Source organism: Neovison vison, chromosome X, assembly GCF_020171115.1.
Source record: "Neovison vison isolate M4711 chromosome X, ASM_NN_V1, whole genome shotgun sequence".
In the NCBI taxonomy this organism is placed as follows: Eukaryota; Metazoa; Chordata; class Mammalia; order Carnivora; family Mustelidae; genus Neogale; species Neogale vison.
The window spans coordinates 125,437,254-125,454,210 of NC_058105.1; the positions used below are offsets into that span (position 1 = coordinate 125,437,254).

General features: G+C 48.6%; 1 protein-coding gene and 1 pseudogene across 3 annotated transcripts in view; both read right to left on the reverse strand.

The window, feature by feature from the left end:
- TBL1X (transducin beta like 1 X-linked) overlaps positions 1 to 16,957 on the reverse strand; it is a 196,306-nt gene that overhangs the window by 80,500 nt on the left and 98,849 nt on the right. The gene's annotated exons all lie outside the window — the stretch shown is intronic.
- LOC122897358 lies at positions 7,107 to 7,541 on the reverse strand (annotated as a pseudogene).

Consider the following 16,957-nt stretch of genomic DNA (forward strand, 5'->3'; position numbering starts at 1 on the left):
ACCACATCGAATGTGTCACACTGAGCACGCACTTCTCAGCCCACTACAACGGAAGATTTATGTCTGCTTTGTTCACTGCTATATCCCCCGCATCTAACATAGTTCCGGATGGCCACACAGTAGGTGCTCAATAAACGCAGGCTGGCCGGCCGAATGTCTGACGCTGAGAGAGGAAGTGAACGCAAATGACTGAAGAGCAGAAGGGTTCACGGAGAGCTTACTGGGTGCAAATATTTTGCAACGAGCCGTGCAGATGGAGGTGGTACGAGGGGGAAGACCACAAAGACGGAAGATCAGGTCCTTTCCTGTGCCGGGTGGCCACGACATACACACCAGGCACTCATGTCAACGGAAACTCCCAACACTGCGTTCATCTCGTCTGACCTAGGATAGGAAAGAAAGAGAAAGCCTCCCTTCCGTCTTGGCTACTCCACTTAGCCCTTAGAACACAGGGGAGAGCCTCGTGGACAGAGAGAGGTCTCTGGGCACGGGGCAGAAACTCACGAGGCAGAACAGGTCCCCGAGCCCAGTCGGCCAGTCTCCCCTCACCCGTTTCCCCCTCCACCCCTGGAGAACAGGACAGCTGGCCTTCATGTGGGCACACGGCCACACTCTCCCCACAGGACCCGTTTTCCATGCGACGCAGTCCTGGCCAATGACTAGGAGGAGAAGCCAAACTCGCAGCTTCCTGAGTGCGCTCTCCACATCACAGTGCCGCCGCCAGCAACTATCACCGGCTCCTCCGGCTGGGAACTCCCTTCTTCCGCATGTGGCACCAAATTTTATTTCTTTCGAGCCCTGGGATGCGGCGCCGCCTAAACAAAGCTTGAAAAAAACCGCCTTTGTCAGAGGAAGCATCCCTGGGCTCCGTCCTGGACTCTGAACCTGCAAGTTTCCTTTGTCAGGGTCAGTGATGCGACCTGTCGGACGCCCTTCCTCTTGCGTGTACAATGGGATTCGCCCTTTTTATCTCCTAGGGATGCTGTAGGGATAAGAGAGACAATGCAGACGGAGGGCCTGCTCCCTTTCCAGGGAGACGAACCCTGCCTTCTCGGGGCCAACTCCCGATATCAGGGGGGGTACGCGGGGGTAGGCTGAGGTGGCCATGCTTGAAAACGGCCCAACGCGGAGCCGGACAAACCATCAAGATGACTCAGTGGAATGTACAGAATGCTTTTCAAAGGGGAGGTGAAAGCATGGTCTGGGGTGTGATCATTAACCAGAAGCCTGTAATTCTAAGCATTACTTCTTTGTTTGTTACAGGAGAACTCGGAGGAAGACCTGCACCGTCCAAAAGAAACAGCTCAGCTTCTGTAGAGCTTTAAATTTCAAACATGTTGCTACCTGTAAAGTTATTTTTCATAATACATTGAAATTTAATGTGTACGCAAAATAGCACCATTTCAACATGTACTCCCTATCGAAAATTAATTGAGATCTTTTAGGTTCCTTTTTCTAACTCAATGTCCAAAATCTTCAATGTGTACTTTTCACTATGACACATCTCAATTAGGAAATTAAATTTTCACTGGAAATACATAACTGCTATTATAGTTCAGAAAATGTGGACGTGAAATCGCAGATCACATTATCTATGTAACTCCCAACATAGTTAAATGTTTCCCAATAACTAAGCCAAGTACTGACGTTTCAAGTTAAATCAGTTAAAAGGAAATGCAATTTTAAAGTCCACCCCTCAGTGACACTAGCCACATTTCAGGTACCACAGCTCCACATGGCTAGTAGCTACCTGACTGGACACAGTAGGTCACGACAGCTACTAAGAAAAATCCTTTGACTGTGGTCTGCAGGATGGAGGGATATGGGGACTTCCCAGGCCAGATGATTCCTCTGTAACTGGTCCTTCATGTAGATTTTTAAACCACATGCCCACCACACTTTTTGTCTTAACAACACGTATTAATAAATTATCAAAGTTTAAAACTATCTCCTCCTAAAAACAGTATTAAGTTTCTTCTTCAAAATTACTTTTCATTATCTTGAGCTAGTTTTCATAGTTCTAGATAAGGGACCTCAGAGTCTCTGACGGGATCGACCTAGGAGTCCACGTTTACAGCAGGGGCTGTAAACGCAAATTACACACTGAATTTCACAGACGAGATGGTAGGAAAAAAGAAAGACATAAAATATCTTTTCGATAATTTTTCACAGGGATCACTTGTTGAAATGAAATGAGAGTGGATCAGAATGTATTACTGTATCATTACATATTAAATTGTGCTCTGCAGTATTAACCTGGTGTATATTAAGATATGCTGCAATATTAATTTCACTGGTTTCTTTTTACTGTGTATTGTGGCCACAAGAAAATCACATTCGGGGGCCCCCGTTCCAGTTCTACTGCACAGCACCATGGAGATCGCTTCTAGGTGCCTGGAGGCTCCGACATGCTGATGCTGGTCACCAGATGAAAGCAGACAGTCTGTTTTGGCCACAGGATTCTGGCTTTAATTGTGACCACTGCCAATTTTTAATCTTATGCCATAACGTCTTCTTCATTCCTTGACCAATCTGAAACACATTAATCATCACAAACCATTCCAGCTGAAAACTAGCTTTCTCTTGGGAAAAAAAGCAATTTTGTGTTTGAAGTTACGTTTGAATACTGTGACTCACTAGAAGGTCCATCAGACACCTGAGCAAGGTGCAGGTAAAAGCCCGAGTCTCAGAATGCCAGGGTCATCGGCGGGTCACCCCTGCGGTGAGCAAACAGCCCCAGGCTCACCTCTGGGCTCATTATACATTCTGAGTTTGGAGCTTCCAGGCTCAGCAGGTGGCACAGGTCTCATTTCCAGGTAAAGACCCAGGTTAGCTGAAGCTCCCTCCTCTCCACAATGGGGGAGACGTCAGGACTCCGGTGTCCCACGTCCTCACACGTGGCCACCGGAACACAAAGGCAACGATGCTAAGTGACTGGCTTTGTGCAGGAGACAAAAACCGCGGAGCTCAGGTCCCACTGGGCCACTAAGTAAGAACAAAACACCTTCGCCAGGAACCATTCGTCACTCTTGGTATTAGCGTTACATTTAAGTCTTCTTTCAGGTCTGACATTGTCTGCCCCTAAGTTTCAGGGATCACTTCATGATTCTAATGACTGAAGCCCCGCCCATTACACACAAGAGAGAAGCCCCTCCGGGGCTGGAGCCTGGGGGCGAGGGGGGCCCACCGCAGGCCCGTCCTCAGGGACCACACACAGGGACTAAACGGTCTTTGTTTTAGCAACGGGAGTATCACCGCAACCTTCGGTTCACGTGGAACCATGAACGCACCGCCCCGGTGACGGAGCAGGAGGAAGGAGAAGGAATCCACTCTGGCGGATGCAGGCGCCGTGTGCGCACCTGTACACCCTGTGAAACAGATTCACATTCAAAGTCATCGACCTTGACCCACATTCCGGAGAGGCACGTGAGAGAAGGCTGCTGCTCCCCGTTCTCGACTTCTGGGTCTACTGCACACCGCAGAACAAAGAAAACTCTTGAGTCTGGGGTACGAAAACAGGAAATGGAATCTTGAGTCGTAAGGAAATGCCCGATATTGGAGAAAATGGCCATTTCCCCGTGGGTTATCTCACCTAGTGACCCTCGGCAGGAAATGACTCATTCAAGCCCTGGATAGCCTCTTCCCTAATCAATGTACTTTTTTTTTTTTAAGATTTTATTTATTTATTTGACAGGCAGAGACCATAGTAGGCAGAGAGGCAGGCAGAGAGAGGAAGGGAAGCAGGCGCCCTGCCGAGCAGAGAGCCCGATGCAGGGCTCGATCCTCATGACCTGAGCCGAAGGCAGAGGCTTTAACCCACTGAGCCACCAGGCGCCCCTAGTCAATGTACTTCTGAGCAAAAATGCCCAGACACCACGAAGGTGCTCCACTTGCAATGCCATGAAAGGACAGGAATCCCACCGCCATATTATCACAGCGTTTCTCTGAATAAGGGCTTCAGAGTGCTTTAGAAAATTCCATGCCCAATCGTCTGATAAAATGGTTCCCGTGCTTCACGTGCGGCACAGAGCCTGTCGCAAAGCCGATACTCCATTAATTCATTTGTACGAGAAGACATATGTCACCCACATACACATACTCACGCGCATGTACACATCCTTTGGAAACACTGAACTTTGGCTAATGATGAGTGGAAACAAACTGACAACTTTGCCAACTTAGAATTATATTTTAAAGATCTTTTATTGGCTAACATAAGAATCTGTGCTTTTCCTACAGCTGTCATTCTATAAAAATACTGACTTCTGATAAGCATACTAGGCAACAGGAGAGGGGTGGAACGCACGTGTCTCTGTGACTTCTGAACACATGAACTTACAGGACTACTGCTGGTCTTACCTCTGGTGCACACAGACTCCCTGAAGGAAAGGGGCTGCACCAATGACACGAGAAACACATGCCTAAGTATAACCTTCGTCAATTAATCGCTAACGTCCTGCTTTGGGACATAGATCCTGTTTAAAAATGCGGCCCTAATATGTAAAATCAGTTTGGCTCAACTCAGAGGACTACTGTGCCAGCAAACATCAGAAATGACCCAGTTAGCTCAAACTGACACTGCAAATCCTTAAGGCAACTGGCCTTCAAGGAAAATCCAGAAAGCGTCAAGTTCAAACAATGAACCTAAGGCAAGCCTTTTAAAAGGACCTTTGTCCAAAACACAGGGAAAAAAAAAATGCAAATGGCTGACTAACAAGATAAAATAGTCCACCTCATTAGTAATCAAGGAAATGCAAATACATACATACATACATACATATATATATATATATATATATATATATATATATATATAAAGACACCACGCATTCCCAGCTCAGCTGACCACCATCGTGGGAGCTCCCTGAGAGGGCTGTCCCCGCCGCCCCCCGCCCCCAGTACTATACAACTGAACAACCTTTCAGGAAAGCAATTTGGTAATCAGTCTCAAGAGCCCTACAATTCTACTTCAAGCAAGCTATCCTAAAGCACAAACTGGAAGCGATCTCAATCTCCAACTCTGTGTACTCTGTCAACTACAGCACATGTCGTGACAGGAGAGATGCATACAAATATGCTCATGAAATGCTGGCAGATGACCCATGCTCCCTCTGGAAGCTTATGCTGATGAGCATGGGACAGGGGAACACACAGACTGCTACACACGCACATGTACCGACACTTGGGAGAAAATACACCAGAACACTGAAGGGGAACTTCCACGGGTGGGTTTAGAGGAGTCTAGTTTCTTTCCATGCTATTTTATTTTTTCAAATTGCTCACAATTATGAAAACCCTGGCATACAAAGAATAATTACGAGGTTCCACATCTGGTATTAACAAGACACATAAGATAGCTACTCACTTATTTCTTCCCTAACTAAGAACATCAATGATGCTTTTCCTTCTAGCACGTGATGTGTTGGGGCAATTCTTTTCTTTCCTAGGAATACATGCACCGCCCTCCTCTGAGTCACCTTTTTGGAGTTTTATGATGCTACAGTCTATAAACACTACATTAAATATTTATGATTGATATTCGCTGCTTCTAAAAATACACAGAGGAGAAGGTCTCTTAACAAGGCATCCAATTTGATTTTCTCGCTGAATTAAACCGGCACCGTGCACCCTGTGCTGACAGCTGCTCACAGGTCTGGAACTCGCCGTGGTGGGGTCCCCTTCCCTCCCCGCGGGCCCAGGGGCCTCCCTGCCGGAGCCCGAACCTGCACGTCCCATGAGGACCCCGTGTCCACCGGGCCCAAACCTGCTCGTGCCAGCCGGACCGGGTCAGTACATCCGTGAAAAGTAATTCAGTATTGTATCAGCCTACAAACTGGGCGCGCAAAACTCTCTTCTCCCAGAACTACATCAGACGCTGTGTTGCAGGGAGGCCAACCCAAGACTGACCGCGAGACACAAATGTGCCAAGACAGCTGTAGGGCGGACGAGGGGGAACAGGTGTGGGAAGAGGCCACGAATTCGTGGGTGGATTCTGTACAGAAATGCTTCCAGAAATCTCTCCCAGTTCCCACTTGAGCACGTGAGCGGAGGGCACCTTACCTCTGTGGCTCTCTGTCCCCAAAATTCATTACCCGAATCTGATCCAGTAAAAAACATCAGCCAAATCAAAACTGAAGAACGTTCTACAAGATGCATGAGCAGCATTCCTCAAAATGATCAGGGTCATTTAAACAACAACAACAACAACAACAAACAAAAAAAGTCTGAGAACCTGTCCCAGCCCAGAGAACCTGAGAACGCAAGGAGAAAGCACGACGAAACTCCATATGCTGTCGGGGTGGGATACTGGCCCAGAAACAGGACACGAATGAAAAAATGGATAAGACCTAAAAAGAAAAGTCTGAGACCACATTCCACATTTTATTTACATTTTAAGACTAACTTTAATATCAAAATCACATATCCATACACCTACTTCCTTTCTGTTGATTTCTCAAGCAGAGACTGTAAACAAATATTTACCATGTCTGTTACATGTAACACACCAGAACGCCTTTTAACAGAATGGATCTTAACAGAATGGATCGACCTCTCCACCCCACCCCCGGCACCATTTTTTATTATAAATACAGGTATCAAACAATCCTCAACATTTTTTTTGCTATTACTAGGAGTCAGCACCCACACTGCTTCAAAAATTAACAGAATTTGTGACAATATTTATTGTACCTGCTACTTCAGACAATTTCAGCTAAAGCTCTTTCATTAGGCAAGACAGACAAAGCATGCCACTTCTGTTTTTCCTTCTCGAGATGTGTTTCTACTTTTCAGAAACATACGTGCTTCCACAGCACCTGACTCGTCTCTCCCTGCTTTCATCTTGTAAACCTGAATTCCATTTTGAGTACTCCAGGTTTATGCTTAAATGACAGTGCTTTAACAGAGGAAAAAGAATTGTGCTGCATTTTTCCTCCTGTAACCTGAAAACATAATGGTGTACACATATTAAATACATTCTTACGAATGTCCAGGTTTTCCATGAATTCATGGAATTCTTTCACTTAATGTGTGGGTATTTTTGCATTGTGATATTTAACAATGAGTAGAAGGTGGCTGATGTAAGACAAGTTTGAGATCCACTAAAATCAACTGCAGTATGTTTGTCCTTCTAGTGGCTGTGGAAGCTTCATACTTCCTTTGGACATCATCAGCCGTCTTGGCTCTTGAAGTACAACTTTAATGCTGTATGAATTGTGCCATTTTGCTAACACGGCTATGCTCTGGGCATCCACCATTCCACTGGAATTATTAATTCCATTCATATTCATTCTGGTTACAAATCTATGTGATGGAGTTGTTTCTGGGTATTTAGTTCCACATTCTACTTTCCAGCTACGTATTGTTTTCATAATTTGTCCTTGGTGGCCCAATAATCATGCCCGTCCACCTTTGAAGTGTCATATCTTCATCATCTCCAAGGCCCCGCTAACCATACCATCGCCTACTCCTTTTTGTGCTTCTCCGAGTTCTTCCAACAAGGGAAAATTACAAGGAACGTTATCTCCTGTTGGGACCACCATCTTCTCCCGTAGTCCCGATAAAAGGGTTTTATAATAATGTACAGGAGGAGAAGCATTCCTTGTGATCCCCGGGTTTACCCAGTGCTCTCTGATACCGACCAGCTCTGGGTGTCCAGCCCGCAGGTGAGATGGCTCGTGCGTGCCGGCAAGAGACCGTCGCAGGAGCAGTGGCGCCTGTGAGCCACGGCATGCCTGACTTCACCAGGGAGAGAACCTGCACACATACACGAGCCAACCAGCCCAACCTGGGTCAACAGATTGTTACCGAGGGCTGCCACAAGAACTCGTTCCTAGTGATGAGTCGGGGTCACCGCAAATCCTCAACACGTCCAAGATCGCCGGCCTCTCCTGGAGGACACACCTACCCATTCACTCTCACCATGTTCCAAGTCTTATACAGGTCTCCCACTTCCACCCTTCAAAACGCCCTTCTCTTTATGATTCTGTTTTTATTTCCAACTTCCCCAGCCCCCACCTTAACCCTCTGGATTATTCCCTTTAGCCAGACTGGAATAGCAGGGATGAAAATCCTTCAAGAATAAAGCATAGAGCAAAAAGGAGGAAATGCCCTTCAAGAGCCGGGCCTCAGGGTCAGGACCACGAACAGTAAAGTCTGGCACCCCCAAGCTTCGGGCCAAAGCAAATGTCCACATTTAGGGCAAGGTAAGGCCTTCCCATCTGGCACCAGAACTCAAAGGTGCAGGTGAATACATCACCTGGAAGTTTCTGACCTTCCCGATGCTGACAGACACCATGGGACCTGGCTCCTGCCTATGATGTCCACGGGCTCAGAGTACTGGGTCTGGAGCTGTCCACTTAGGAAAGGCACTCCCCTCTCTGCCCTGCAGCTGCCTTGTCCAGAAAACACAGGAGCCAGACGAGAATCTTAAGATCCCTTCTCAACTCGAAAATCAGGATCCTATGAAGTGTTCATTCACTCATTCTGAGTGTCCTAATTTGTAAAACGGAACTCCTACTTATCACCAGGTTCATTTCTCTACATCTGATGTGCCTTAAATTACTGTTCAAAACTGCCTTTATTACTCTATTCTGTCCTCGACACATCTCCAGGGTGTTGCGCAACGCCTGGTGCACAGTTCTCAATCAGTATCTCCTGCAGGAATGAACGAATGAATGATTCTAACGCTCCATGAGCAAAGAGCAACAGACATGCTATCACCTTCGAATCACGAGTGAGAGAGAAGATTCGTACAGAATGGTACCGACACAAAACAGATACACAGATCAGTGGAACAGAATGGAAAGCCCAGAAAAGAGCCCATGATTCTAGTCAAATCATCTGTAACATAGGAGGCAAGAATATGCAGTGGGAAAAAGACAGTCTCTTCAAGAAATGTTGTTGGGAAAACTGAACCGCTACGTGCCAAAGCATGAAACTGGACCACTTTCTCACCATACACCAAAATAAACTCTAACTGGATTAAAGACCTAGATGTGAGAACTGAAACCATAAAACTCTTCCAATAAAACAGAGGCAATAATCTCCTGCACACTGGCCTTAGCAATATTTTTCTGAATAAGTCTCCCCAGGCAAGAGAGATAAAAGTAAAAATAAACAATTGAGACCACATCAAACTAAAAGGCTTTTATACGTCAAAGAAAACCATCAACAAAATGAAAAGGCAAAACAAAACCTACTGAAAGGGAGAAAATATCTGCAAGTGATGTATCGAAAATATGTAAATAACTCACACAACACCAAAAGGACAAATGATCCAATTAAAAATGGGCAGACGACATGAACAGACATCTCTCCACAGCGGACATCCAGACGGTCAACAGACACATGGGAAGATGCTCCTCTTCACCGATCAAGAAAATTCAAATCACCAAACCACCACGAGATACCATCGCCTCACACAAGCTGGAATGGCTAGAATGAAAACGACAAGAAACAGCAAGTGCTGGCGAGGACGGCGAGGATGTGGAGAAAGGGGAACCCTCGCGCACTGTGGTGGGAATGCAAAGTGGTGTGACCACTGTGCAGAACGGTACGGCGGTCCTCGAGAAACCAGAAACAGAAGTACCATGTGGTCCAGTAATTCTACTCTGGGTATTTACTGAAGAATCCAAGAACACTAATTTGGAAAAGACAGAAGCACCCCTATGTTTACTGCAGCATTACTTACAATAACCAAGATAGGAAGCAGCCCAGGTGTCCACCCACAGGTAGGGAAGATGTGGTATACGCACACGACGAACTACTACTTAGGCAGCAAAGAGTGAAATCTTGACATCTGTGACAACGTGACTCGACTAAAGGGAGTGTACTAAGTGACGTGAAATCAGCCAGTCAGAGAAAGACAAATACCACACAATTTCGCTTCCATGCGGAATCTAAAAAACAAAATGAACGAACAAACAAAAAACAGCAAAAAACAAAGAGGAAACTCACAAATACAGAGAACCAACCAGTCATCATCAGCCAGAGGGCAGGGGGTGGGGGCACAGACGGAAGAGGTAAAGGGGATTAAGAGGCACCAACTTCCAAAGTACAGGGATGATCCCTACAGCACAGGGAATTCGGTCAGTGACACTGCAACAGCTTTGCCCGCGGACAGACCGTACCTACGCTGACCGTAGTAGTTCCTAACGTGCGGAACTGGGGAATCGCTATGGGGTGCACCTGAAACTAATATAGGTCAACCACACTTGAATCAGCAATAGAAATTTTTAAAGAATTTTCGAAAGAGAGAAAATTGCATAAACTTTGGGAATGTTTGGGGGACAAGAAAAATCTCATGAACTTTTCTTTCATTAACTCTGCACAGAAGACAGGAAGGAAGGTAATTCAATTTCAGTGTCTTGAAAGGGAAAGATCAACATTTCCTAAATGTCTTGGGGCAGCAAGAGCAGGTGGACGGGCAGCCATCCTGACAGTGACTGGCAGACTAACAGGGACACACAGTGAAGACGGGCACGGACAAGGCTCACTCAACAAATGTTTCCATTCGACTGGAAGGAAAAAGATTCATCTCTCCAAGAATACAATTAAGAGCACAAAATAAGCAGAGTCATTGTTCTTTAACTGACTAGTACGTAGTAAAGTGAAAGTCTTTATAAGGTTCTAATGGTTCCAAAGCTCACGCCATGGGCATGGCTAAATTAAAAAGAATTTCTCCAGCCTTTTTTAAAACAAGACTTATTTATTTATTCGGGGGTGGGGGGTGGGGGGTGGCAGAGGGAAAAAGAAAGAGAATCTCAAGCAGACTCCCCACTGAGCGCAAAGCCCAGCGGGGGACTCGATTCCACAACCCTGAGATCGTGACCGAGCTAAAATCAAGTCTGACACTTTACCAACTGAGCCACCCAGGTACCCCTCCAGAATTTTCTGATAATCTGTCATGTACACAAAGGAGTCATCTCTAACCAAGACGCCAATTTATGGTATAAAAGGCAGAGTGCCGTGGTAGGCGGCCTCGCAGACGGCACCCAATGAGACCACCTCCTGGTATTCAAATCCTGGCCTCTCCCAACCCACATCCGGCAAGGTGGGTCCGTGTGACCGACAGATCACGGCAGAACTGATGGTGTATCGCTTCTGCAATTAGGTAGGAAAGGACTATGGTTTTCAGCACTTTCTGTATCTCTTTTTCTCCAATCCCTCTTCCCCTCTATGTCCATTTTTCTCACACGGATCACTCACTCTGGGCGGAAGCCAGGAAATGAGCAGCCCTACGGAGGAACGGAAGCTTCCTGCCAACTTGCACATCCACGAACGAGCTTGGAATGGATCCTCCAGCTGGGAGAAGTTTCACAGATCACAGCCAGAGCCGACAATGGGACTACAACTCACGAGACACCCTGGACCAGACCATCGGGCCCAGCTGTACTCGGATTCCTGACTCTCGGAACCAGTACGATACACTAAGCGTTGGTAACTTTCAGCTGTGGACCGCGGGATCAGTTGTCACACAGCAACTGATAATGAGTGCAGGGGCTGAAACCCGAGTATATACTAGGAGAAATGAACGAACACCGCCTAGAAACTAACCCCATCAATCCACTCCCTATCCACCCCCTCTGAGCTAAATTACTATTTAATTCTCTTTGCCTTCAGGAAAGCATACAAAGACCCAAACTAAATGGATCTATCTTGCCGCCATCAAGTAGTTCTTTTTTTTTTTTTTTTTTTTGAGAAAGAGAGAAAGCAGGGAGTGGGGGGTGGGGTGGGGTGAGGGATGCCGTGCGATACAGAAGGAGAGGGAGAAGAGAATCTCAAGCAGGCTCCACACCCAGTGCGGCACCCAAGATGGGGATCCTTCTCATGACCTAAGCCAAGATCAAGACCGGACGCTTAACCCACTGAGCACTCAGGCACCCCTCCAACAGCTGTCTTTTAAGAGTACAATCTGCGCCTATCGGATAAGTCACTTCCCTCCCAGATGCATGCAGCCTGAGAAACCAGATGGCTGTTTCCTCCCCCTAAGTCCCCAGCAAATAAATACCTTGCTCCCCTCAGCTCAGCATCTCCATGTCCAAACGGTACAGGCAGTAGTTTTCATCAGATCAGAGGACAAGTTCCTGCTGCAAGTTCTTGGCTTCCTACGAGGTAAGTACTAACCTTGGCTGATTTAGCTGAGCAGACGCCGGACACGAAGACTCAAGGATCTGGACTGCATTTTGCAGAAGCGCAGAACAGCACCTTTACCCGAAAGAGTCCCTTTGTGGCTTTAAGCTACTTATGTTACCTCGTGTAACAGAATGTAGACTTTTTACCTCCAAACCAGAATTCTAGTTTGTTTGGCTGCCTTTTTCATGAGTCTGACGCTAATGGCCGGAATGGACAGAACTGACAGATGCATACACTGGGACTCTAATTATCAATCGGGATCTTGTCTGGGGAGCGTAATTATGATGCGAAATCAAACTCCCTGTTGAGAAAACTGCTACTGGACGCTGATCCTCCAGGGCCCCCGTCCGTCTCCCAGGGCTGAATTCCGGACAGAACACCCGGGTCACCTCCTGTTTACTACCTGAAGACACCAACGCTGCAAAGAGGGGGAAATTCCCAGGTCCAGGTTTCACCTTCCACGCTCTGAAACCTGCCAACACAGAGCATTCTTGAGCAGACGTGTTATTCAACACGCTTCCCTCAGAAGAGCCAGAAAGCCTTGAAAGATGTCTAACTCCGCATCAAAGACTCACCCATGGTGTCATTTCTTTCAGAGAAAACTGGCCAAGACGCCACAGACACACCTCCAGATTCCAGGCATCAAGACCCCCTGGGCACAACTGTCCCTCTTCCTGCCCCCTCTGGCTAGAACAAGGGGGGGGGGTGCTGCGCTCAGAACTCCCAGATTCTGCCCCCCACCCGCCCCGGCGGCCAGGGGCCTTGAAGAGTCCTTGCTGTGTGGCTGGATCATGCAGTGTTCCAAGGGACAAGGCAAGTGGGCCTACAGAGGACACGGTCACCAGGACCCGGGCTCATTCCTCCTGCTCGGTCGTCTGAAGAAGATTTGTCATGCGGCGTGACTGAGCGGGTCCCCAGGCTGAAGGGTCAGTGCGCACAACCGGCAAACGCACACACCAGAAACGCCACCCTGCACCTCTGGGAGTGGTGATCATCCCAACCTCCCCTCCCGAGGGACAGACTGCTGGAATCTGCGGACTCCTGGCAGAGAAACACGAAATAAAAAGTCCCCCACGTCGATTCTAGCCTCTGCCTGGCTTCTGACCTCATCGCTTGACTATGCTCCTGGGTCCAAAGACTGAGCGGCCGTGACCCTTCACGGAACACTGCACTTGGAGCGCTGTCGTATTTCCATGCTGATTTTATTAAAGACAAAGACTTTTTAACTGGACCTCTTCGCTTGCCTTGTAAAAACGTCCAATGGCCGCGGGCATGCATCAGGTGTGGCTGGGTGGCCAGCTGGGAGTGGGGGCTGGGGAGGGGGACCGGGAGAAGAAGGGCATGGCGGCATGACGTGTGGGGGGTGAGCACTCCTGTGGGTTGAGCTGTGTCTTCCCCAAACCAGAGGTTTCAGTCCCAACCCCCCTGCACTGCAGAATGAGATCGTATTTGGAAATGTGGTCATCGCAAGATGGAATTCACCAAGCTGAAGTCAGACGGGAGTGGGGTGTGCCCCGACCCACACGGCTGCTGTGAAGACAGACAGACACACGGCTGCTGTGAAGACAGACACACAGAGAAGGCAGAGGAGGGGGCGCTGTCTGCAAGGCCGGGAGCGCCCAGGGCTCCTGGCAGCCGCGGGAAGCCAGCGGAGAGAGAAATGGAAGGATCCTCTCCCCCGGGGCCTCCTTCACCATGAGGGTGGGTGGCCTCGGTGACACCCTGACCTCAGACTTCGATGCTCCAGATCCGAGCGACAGTAAGCCTCTGCTGTTTTGGGCCACGCCACGCGGCATGTGGCACGCTGTTACGGCGGTCCTGGGGGACGCACGCAACCACGAACCGAGGGCGTGGCTCTTACTCTCTCGCAAACCACGGGCAGGCAAAGGCGCCTCCGGCTTTGGTCCTACGTGGGACCTCGGCTGTCCCCACTCGGACAGACGCCCCAGCTCAACAGCACGGACGCGAGCCTCCACCTTTCCCCTCCTGTGCGGGGACACGCTTCGGGTTCGGGTGGGCCTCAGAGAGAGGACGTACCAGGTGTCAAACGACAGACTTCATAGGTAGGGCTTCCAAATGTCCACAAATACACACACAGGCATGTTTTACGTGACTGGTTTCCATATGTGTGTCCACACATACAGCTTCCGCTTTTGTAAAACAGTGAGATTTTTACCGTATTTGTAAAATCACTAGATAATTATTCTGAAAACAAAGCTGGTGCTGTGGGTTCCAGACCAACGAGAGAGACAGTGAACTACAGCTTAGGCTGGCCCCCGGGTCTGTGACAGCAAACCACAGAACGCACGAGAAACCATCACCATAATGAGCTCTTTCTCCAGACCCAGGAATGAGTCCGCTTGAAGAATTACTGAGAAATTCCGAAATGGCTTCTCCTAAAGGAGAAAGATCGGTTTGTCTGGGAGAACAGTCAGCGGCGCGCGTCTGGGGGCGCGCGCTTCCACCTGCCCTCGCTCCCGCCGCGGAGGGCGGCTGGCAAGAGAGGAATCTCCGTTACTGCGAGGTCTCTCGGTGTGTCACTCCACAGCGCCCACAGTGAGCCTGCTCGCGGACAGCGACGGCTGGCATGTGCGCCACAAACGTTCCGGGACCTAATCAAGAACGGAGTTTGCCTTCAGAATCAGAATCTACGGCTCAGAATCTACGGCTCCTCTCGCAGACAACTGCAACCGGTTATTGGGAACCGTGAGAGACGAGGGACACCTGGCCCGCTCCATGGGTGGAGCGTGACTCTTGGTATCGGGGTTGTGAGTTCAAGCCTCAGGTTGTAGGTACAGATGTTCCTTAAAAATGAAAGCTTAAAAAAAAAAGAAGAAAGGGGGGGAAAAAGCCTTAAATCACCTTCACGTCTACAAAAGAAAAAATATGGTCTATTAGCATTAAATGGCAGATACCTTATAAGAACTGAAATTCAGTGAGTTTGTATGTAACGGTCATCAACTCTACCCAGTACTTGGCATCCACTTAGTGTGAAAGAAACCACCTTCTGACGATCTCGTTTGTCTGCTGCCACTGACGTCCAACTTCAGAGCGATAGGTTCAAAGCAGAGGAGCCCCGTGTCCAGGACCAGTCACTGCTCACGATTCGATTTCACCAGAAAGCTTCGTGAGCCGGGAATTCTCAGATCAAGAAGGGCTTGTGAGATAGACAACACGCTGCTGGAAATCGCTCCGCGTGCTCAGAGAACTAGCGGCAAGAGGGTATCCAAACACAGTAACAGAAGAGGAACTTGAAGATGTAACCAGAATTTGTACTTCATGGCTATGAATACCCTGCTTCACAGTCCTGAAGTCACCTAACATAGCTTCAGCGCCAGTATGAGGCATTCTAGAAAGTTCTATATATGGGAACTACACAGAGCACCAAATACTACTGTGCTCCCTCAGAAAGGTAACACATGTGAAATAATAAAAGGAAAAGAAGAAAATCACCTGCTCATCATGCCTTTGACCTCCTGCACACATACTCCGTATTTCTGTCTAACACGCACAAACGTGGAGGCTGGGTGCAACCCCAGTGCTTTGTTCACTGCAATTTCATCCCCGAGCTACACTTCTGGGAGCTGTGGCTAGGTCAGCCTTGACCACTTGCCTCCAGAAATAAGCTCGGTCCTGACAGAGGCTGCCCAAACCTGGACAGCTATCACCGCACCTTTGCTATTCATGGAATGAAGAGAAAAACAAAACTCTCATGTGTACCCTGCCTGGGCAGGACATTCCTGACAACCCTTGCCCACCACACGCCCCCTGCCTGAACAGCTCCACAGAGACCGCACGTGGCCACAAATCCTGGCCCCATTTGACCCAGAGGTCCACACTGGCCCAACCGTGAGCACGGAGGTTTGCTGAACGCAGATGCTGAGAGCATGGGTATTGCCCTCCGGGCCCTGAACACCACCCCCCACATTTGTGCGACAGTCATCGCTAATGTGCTCTCCCAGAGACTCGGACTCATCCCGCCAGAAGTAACGCCCCGAAACACGGATTTAGGACACCATCCTCGACTGAGCAAAACGTCCAGCGATCGCCCACGCACAAGTAGTCGAGTCCACACGTCCTGACTGGTCTGTTCCTCCACCAAGAACCTTTGCTTCTCCTCTGGAGAAAATTCCATTCTGGAAAGGTCCAGCGGGAACACCAGTGCGTTCCTAAAGCCCATCACCCTCTAGAACAGACTCAGACCTCCGCTCTGCTCCCACAACAGTCGGGGGTCTGCCCGTGTTCAGGCCTGTCCTAGCCAATCCAATCCCATAAAAAAGTAAGTTCCCTTTATTGGTGTGAGCGTCCGTGCATGATACACACGAGAGCCTCAGCAAGTGTTGGCTACACGGAATCAAAATCCGACGTCATTACCTCATTACCACCCCAGGAAGAAGCATGGCTTTCCACGGATCTAAGCCCAACACAGCTAGGCTCGTGGGCCTCTTGGGTTTAAGGACTCAGTTAAGTACGTGTCAACAAGCATTTCCATCTGGGGTCAGAAAGGATCGTCAACATAACCTACGTGGCGAGGAGAGTCTCCTTGGGTTACAAAGGAGGATACCACTGTCTGTAGTTATTCCTTCCAACGCCCTGCTCGACCTCCACCATAGGTAGTTAAAAGCAGATGAAATCCTAGTGAGCTTGCCTGATGGAACTGAAAGAGACAGAGCACAGCCTGCCCTTGACTTCCCATCACGGCCGGGGTTTCATGCGTCCACCGACAGCGGAGAGTCACAGAGCGCCCTGGGGTCTCTCTTCTCCGCCGCGCTTCTCTGGGCTGCGTACGTGATCACCAGTGCCAGAGAGAGGAGTGCCGCTC